This window comes from Hordeum vulgare, chromosome 6H, assembly GCF_904849725.1.
Source record: "Hordeum vulgare subsp. vulgare chromosome 6H, MorexV3_pseudomolecules_assembly, whole genome shotgun sequence".
Classification (NCBI taxonomy): domain Eukaryota; kingdom Viridiplantae; phylum Streptophyta; class Magnoliopsida; order Poales; family Poaceae; genus Hordeum; species Hordeum vulgare.
In genome coordinates, this window is record NC_058523.1 from 185575909 (window position 1) to 185581908 (window position 6000).

The following is a 6000-nucleotide window of genomic DNA, read 5'->3' on the forward strand; positions in this document are numbered from 1 at the left end:
GGCTTCTTCTCTCTCTTGGATCTTCAATACAAATTCATCCATGATCTTCATGGATATCTATCAGATGTAACTTTCTTTTGCGGTGTGTTTGTCGAGATCCGATGAATTGTGGATTTATGATAAGATTATCTATGAATATTATTTGATTCTCCTCTGATTTCTTATATGCATGATTTCGAATCCTTGTAATTCTCTTCGATTTATGGGTTTCGTTTGGCCAACTTGATCTATAATTCTTGCAATGGGAGAAGTGCTTGGTTTTGGGTTCATACCGTGCGGTGTCCTCACCTAGTGATAGAAGGGGTAGCGAGGCACGCATCGTGTTGTTTCCATCAAGGGTAAAAACATGGGGTTTATATCATATTGCATGAATTTATCCCTCTACATCATGTCATCTTGCTTAAGGCGTTACTCTGTTTGTTATGAACCTAATACACTAGATGCATGCTGGATAGCGGTCGATGTGTGGAGTAATAGTAGTAGATGCAGAAAGTATAGGTCTACTTGTCTCGGACCTGATTCCTATATGTATGATCATTTCCTTCTATATCATCATGACTTTGCGCGATTCTATCAATTGCTTGAGAGTTATTCGTTCACCCACCGTAATACTTGCTATCATGAGAGAAGCCTCTAGTGAACACTATGCCCCCCGGATCTATTTTACACATTATATATTTAGATATACATACAAAAATACCAAAAATACCTTGCTTCACTTTTATTTATTTATTTATATTTACCTATTATCACTATCGTATCTCACCTTGCAAGTAATCGTAAAGGAATTAACAACCCATTTATCGCGTTGGATGCAAGTTTGTTTGTTTTTGCATAGGTGCCTTGGTGCCTCATCTTGATACTCCTACTGGATTGATACCTTGGTCTCAAACTGAGGGAAATACTTATCTCTACTTTGCTGCATCACCCTTTCCTCTTCAGGGGAAAAACCAACGCAAGCTCAAGAAGTAGGAGGAAGAATTTCTAGCGCCGTTGCCGGGGAGTATTCAAGTGTAGGATATCTACCAAGTACCTATCGCAAACTTATCTCTTGCATTTACATTATTTGCCATTTTCCTCTCGTTTTCCTCTCCCCCGTTTCTAAAACAAAATTTACAAAAATATTTGCCTTTCTTTATTTGCCTTTTCATTCACCCTATCTTTCGCTTGCTTTCTCTTTGCTTGTGTGCTTGTCTTCTTGCTAAGTCACCATGTCTGAAAACACTAAATTGTGTGACTTCTCTAATACTAATAACAATGATTTTATTAGTACTCCAATTGCTCCCGCCACTAGTGCGGATTCATATGAAATTAATGTTATGAAAGAGCAATTTTCCGGCCTTCCTAGTGAAGATGTCGCATCCCATCTTAATATCTTCATTGAGTTATGCGATATGCAAAAGAAGAAAGATGTGGATAATTATATGATTAAATTGAAGCTTTTCCGTTCTCATTACGAGATCGAGAAAAAACTTGGTTTTCATCTTTACCCAAAAATAGTATTGATTCATGGAACAAGTGTAAAGATGCCTTTATTTCCAAGTATTTTCCACCTGCTAAGATTATCTCTCTCCGTAATGTTATCATGAATTTTAAGCAACTAGATCATGAACATGTTGCACAATCTTGGGAGAGAATGAAATTGATGATTAGAAATTGTCCCGCTCATGGCCTAAGTCTTTGGATGATTATACAAATTTTCTATGCTCGTTTGATTTTGCTTCTAGAAATATCTTGGATTCCGCCTCTGGTGGAACTTTTATGGAAATCACACTAGGAGAAGTTACAAAACTCCTAGATAATATCATGACAAATTATTCTCAATGGCACACTGAAAGGTCACCTACTAGTAAAAAAGTGCATGCTGTAGAAGAAATTAACTCTTTGAGTGCTAAGATGGATGAGTTAATGAAGTTGTTTGCTATTAAAAGTGCTAATCTAGATCGAAATTATATGCCTTTATCTTCCTTGATTGAGAATAGCAATGAATATTTGGATGTTAATTTTGTTGGTAGGAATAATTTTGGTAACAACAATGCTCATAGAGGTAACATTAATCCTAGGCCTTTTCCTAGTAATCCCTCTAATAATTTTGGCAATTCGTACAACAATGCTCATGGAAATTATTATAAGATACCCTCTGATCTTGAGATTGATATTAAAGAGTTTATTAATTCGCAAAAGATTTTCAATGCTTCCATAGAAGAAAAACTGCTTAAAATTGATGACTTGGCTAGGACTATTGATAGAATGTCTCTTGATATTGATTCTTTGAAATTAAGATGTGTTCCTCCCAAGATTAATATGGATGAAACTTTGAAATCTATGTGTGTTTCCATGAATGAGAGTAAAGAAAGAACCGCCCAAATTCGTGCTAGACATGAATGGCTTCAAAAGGCGTGTTCTCGTGATGAGAATCACGAAGATCTTAAAGTGCTTGGTGTGACTCCTATTGAATCCTTGTTTTATAATGTGAATCTTAATGATGATGGGGTTGGATGTGACTCCACTTTGGTTGAGAAACACCCCAATGATTCGGACTCTATTTATCTTGATGCTAAAAATACTAAAAGTGAAGTAGAGGATATCAAAACTTTGAATAGTGATGAAATTACTACTTTGGATTTCAAGGAGTTTAATTATGATAGATACTCCTTGATTGAATGTATTTTCTTGATGCAATCCATACTAAACTCTCCACATGCTTATAGCCAAAATAAGGCTTTTACCAAACATATCGTTGATGCTATGATGAAATATCTTGAAGAGAAACTTGAGTTGGAAATATATATTCCTAGAAAACTTCATGATGAGTGGGAACCTACTATAAAAATTAAGATTAAAAATTATGAAGTCATGCTTTGTGTGATTTGGGTGCTAGTGCTTCCACAATTCCAAAATATGTATGTGATTTCCTAGGTTTCAATGAGATTGATGAGTGATCTCTTAATTTGCATCTTGCGGATTCTACTATTAAGAAACCTATGGGAAGGATAATTTATGTTCTTATTATTTCAAATAGGAACTATGTGCCCGTATATTTCATTGTGCTTGATATTGATTGCAACCCGACATGTCCCATTATTCTTGGTAGACCTTTCCTTAGGACTATTGGTGCTGTTATTGATATGAAGGAAGGGAATATTAAATTTCAATTTCCATGAAAGAAGGGAATGGACACTTTCCTAGAAAGAAAATAAAATTTTCTTATGAATCCATTATGAAAGATACTTATGGTTTGAGCACTAAAGATGACAATACTTGATTCTATTGCCTTACGCCTAGCTAAGGGCGTTAAACAATAGCGCTTGTTGGGAGGCAACCCAATGAATAAATTTATTTTTGCTTTTTACTTTCTGTTTTGTTGAGTCCACACCATCATGATTCTATTATGATTGTGTTTTTTATGTTTTAATTAGTGTTTTTGGCAAGTAGAACCTTTATGATTAGTTTTGGTGATAGTTGTTTAATTATCCTGAAAAAAGACTGAAATTTTGTGCTCACGAAATTATTTTTATTTCCTATCCAGAAAGAGCTTTTGAGTTGATTATTTTTTATGCTGATTAATATTCAAATTGCCCTAATTTTCATAAGTTTTTCCTAATTTTTGGGATAATAGAGGTATACGAAATATACAAATAACTAGAGACTGTTCTGTTTTTGACAGATTCTGTTTTTGTTGTGTTGATTGCTTATTTTGATGAAACTATGGTTAGTATTGGGGGATACGAGCCATGGAGAAGTGAGAATACATTAATATAACATCAATCTAAATGTAAATTAAGTTTACTACAGTACTTAAAAATTTGGTGGTCTGTTTTCTTGTGCTAATGATATCACGAGTTCCTGTTTAAAGTTTTGTGTTGTGAAGTTTTCAAGTTTTGGGTGATGTTCTTATGGACAATGGAATAAAGAGTGGAAAGAGCCTAAGCTTGGGATGCCCAAGTCATCCCAAGCCAAATTCAAGAACACCAAAAAGCCTAAGCTTGGGGATGCCCCGGGATGGCATCCCCTCTTTCGTCTTCAATCCATCAGTAACGTTACTTGGAGCTATATTTTTATTTACCACATCATATGTGTTTTGCTTGGAGCGTCGTGTTCTACAGGAGTCTTTGCTTTTTGTTTTATCAAAATCATCCTTTGTGCACACCTTTTGAGAGGGACATGCACTCATCGTGAATTTGTTAGAATACTCAATGAGCTTCACTTATATCTTTTGAGTTAGGCAACTTAGCTCGCATGTGCTTCACTTATATCTTTTGAGCTAGATAATTTTGCTCCCATGTGCTTCACTTATATATTTTGAGCTAGATAATTTTTCTCCCATGAGCTTAACTTATATATTTTGAGCTAGATAATTCTGCTCTAGTGCTTCACTTAAATCTTTGTAGAGCACGGCGGTGTCATATTTTTGTATAAATAAAAACTCTCGATCTTCACTTATATCATTTTGAGAGCGCTCTATCTAAGTAACTTGGTAATTGGCGTGTGTTATGAAATTAGTCCTAAATTTGATAGGCATCCGAAGAGGATATAATAAAAAAATTCACATTCAAGTGCATTGATTAGTAACAGAAGTTTGATTCCTCACAATTAGTTTTGAGAAATGGATATGGTAATATTAGAGTTATGATAGTAGGGTGTTGTGAATCTATAAATACTTGTGTTGAGGTTAGTGATTCCCGTAGCATGCACGTATGGTGAACCGCTATGTTATGAAGTCGGAGCATAATTGATTTACTGATTGTCATCCTTTGTGTGGCGGTCGGGATCGCGCGATGGTTAACTCCTACCAACCCTTCCCCTAGGAGTAAGCGTTTAGCACTTTGTTTCGATTACTAATAAAACTTTCGCAATAAGTATATGAGTTCTTCATGACTAATGTGAGTCCATGGTATAGATGCACTCTCACCCTTCCACCATTTCTAGCCTCTCTAGTGCTGCGCAACTTTCGCCGGTGCACAAAACCACCATATACCTTCCTCAAAACAACCACCATACATTTTCATAGCCATTCCGAGATATATTGCCATGAAACTTCCACTGTTCCGTCTCATGACATGTGCCATCACTTTCATATTGCCATTGCATGATCGTAAGATAGCTAGCGAGATGTTTCAACGTCATACGCTAAGCTACATCGTTGCACATCCCAGTACACTGCCGGAGGCATTTCATATAGAGTCATTATTTTTCTAAGTATCGAGTTGTAAGTAAATAAAAGTGTGATGATCATCATTATTAGAGCATTGTCCCATGTGAGGAAATAACAAAGAGAGGCCAAAGATGCCCACCAAAAAAAGGAAAAAAAGTGAAATGAGAAAAAAGAGGCCAAAGAGCCCAAACCAAAAAATGAGAGAAAAAGAGAGAAGGGACAATGCTACTATCTTTTTCCACACTTGTGCTTCAAAATAGCACCATGTTCTTCATGATAGAGAGTCTCTTGTTTTGTCACTTTCATATACTAGTGGGAATTTTCATTATATAACTTGGTTTGTATATTCCAATGATGGGATTCCTCAAAATTTCCCTAGGTCTTCGTGAGCAAGCAAGTTGGGTGCACACCCACTAGTTTTTCTTTTTGAGCTTTCATACACTTATAGCTCTAGTGCATCCGTTGCATGGCAATCCCTACTCATTCACATTGATATCTATTGATGGGCATCTCCATAGCCCGTTGATACGCCGAGTCGATGTGACCATCTCCTCCTTTTTGCCTCACAACCTCCACCACACTCTATTCCACCTATAGTGCTATATCCATGGCTCACGCTGATGTATTGTGTGAGAGTTGAAAAAGGTTTGAGAAAGTAAGAGTGTGAAAACAATTACTTGGCCAATACTGGGGTTGTGCATGATTTAAATTCGTTGTGTGGGGATGATGGAGCATAGCCAGACTATATGATTTTGTAGGGATAACTTTCTTTGGCCTTGTTATTTCAAAAGTTCATGATTACTATACTAGTATGGTTGAAGTATTATAGTTTTCATGAAAATATT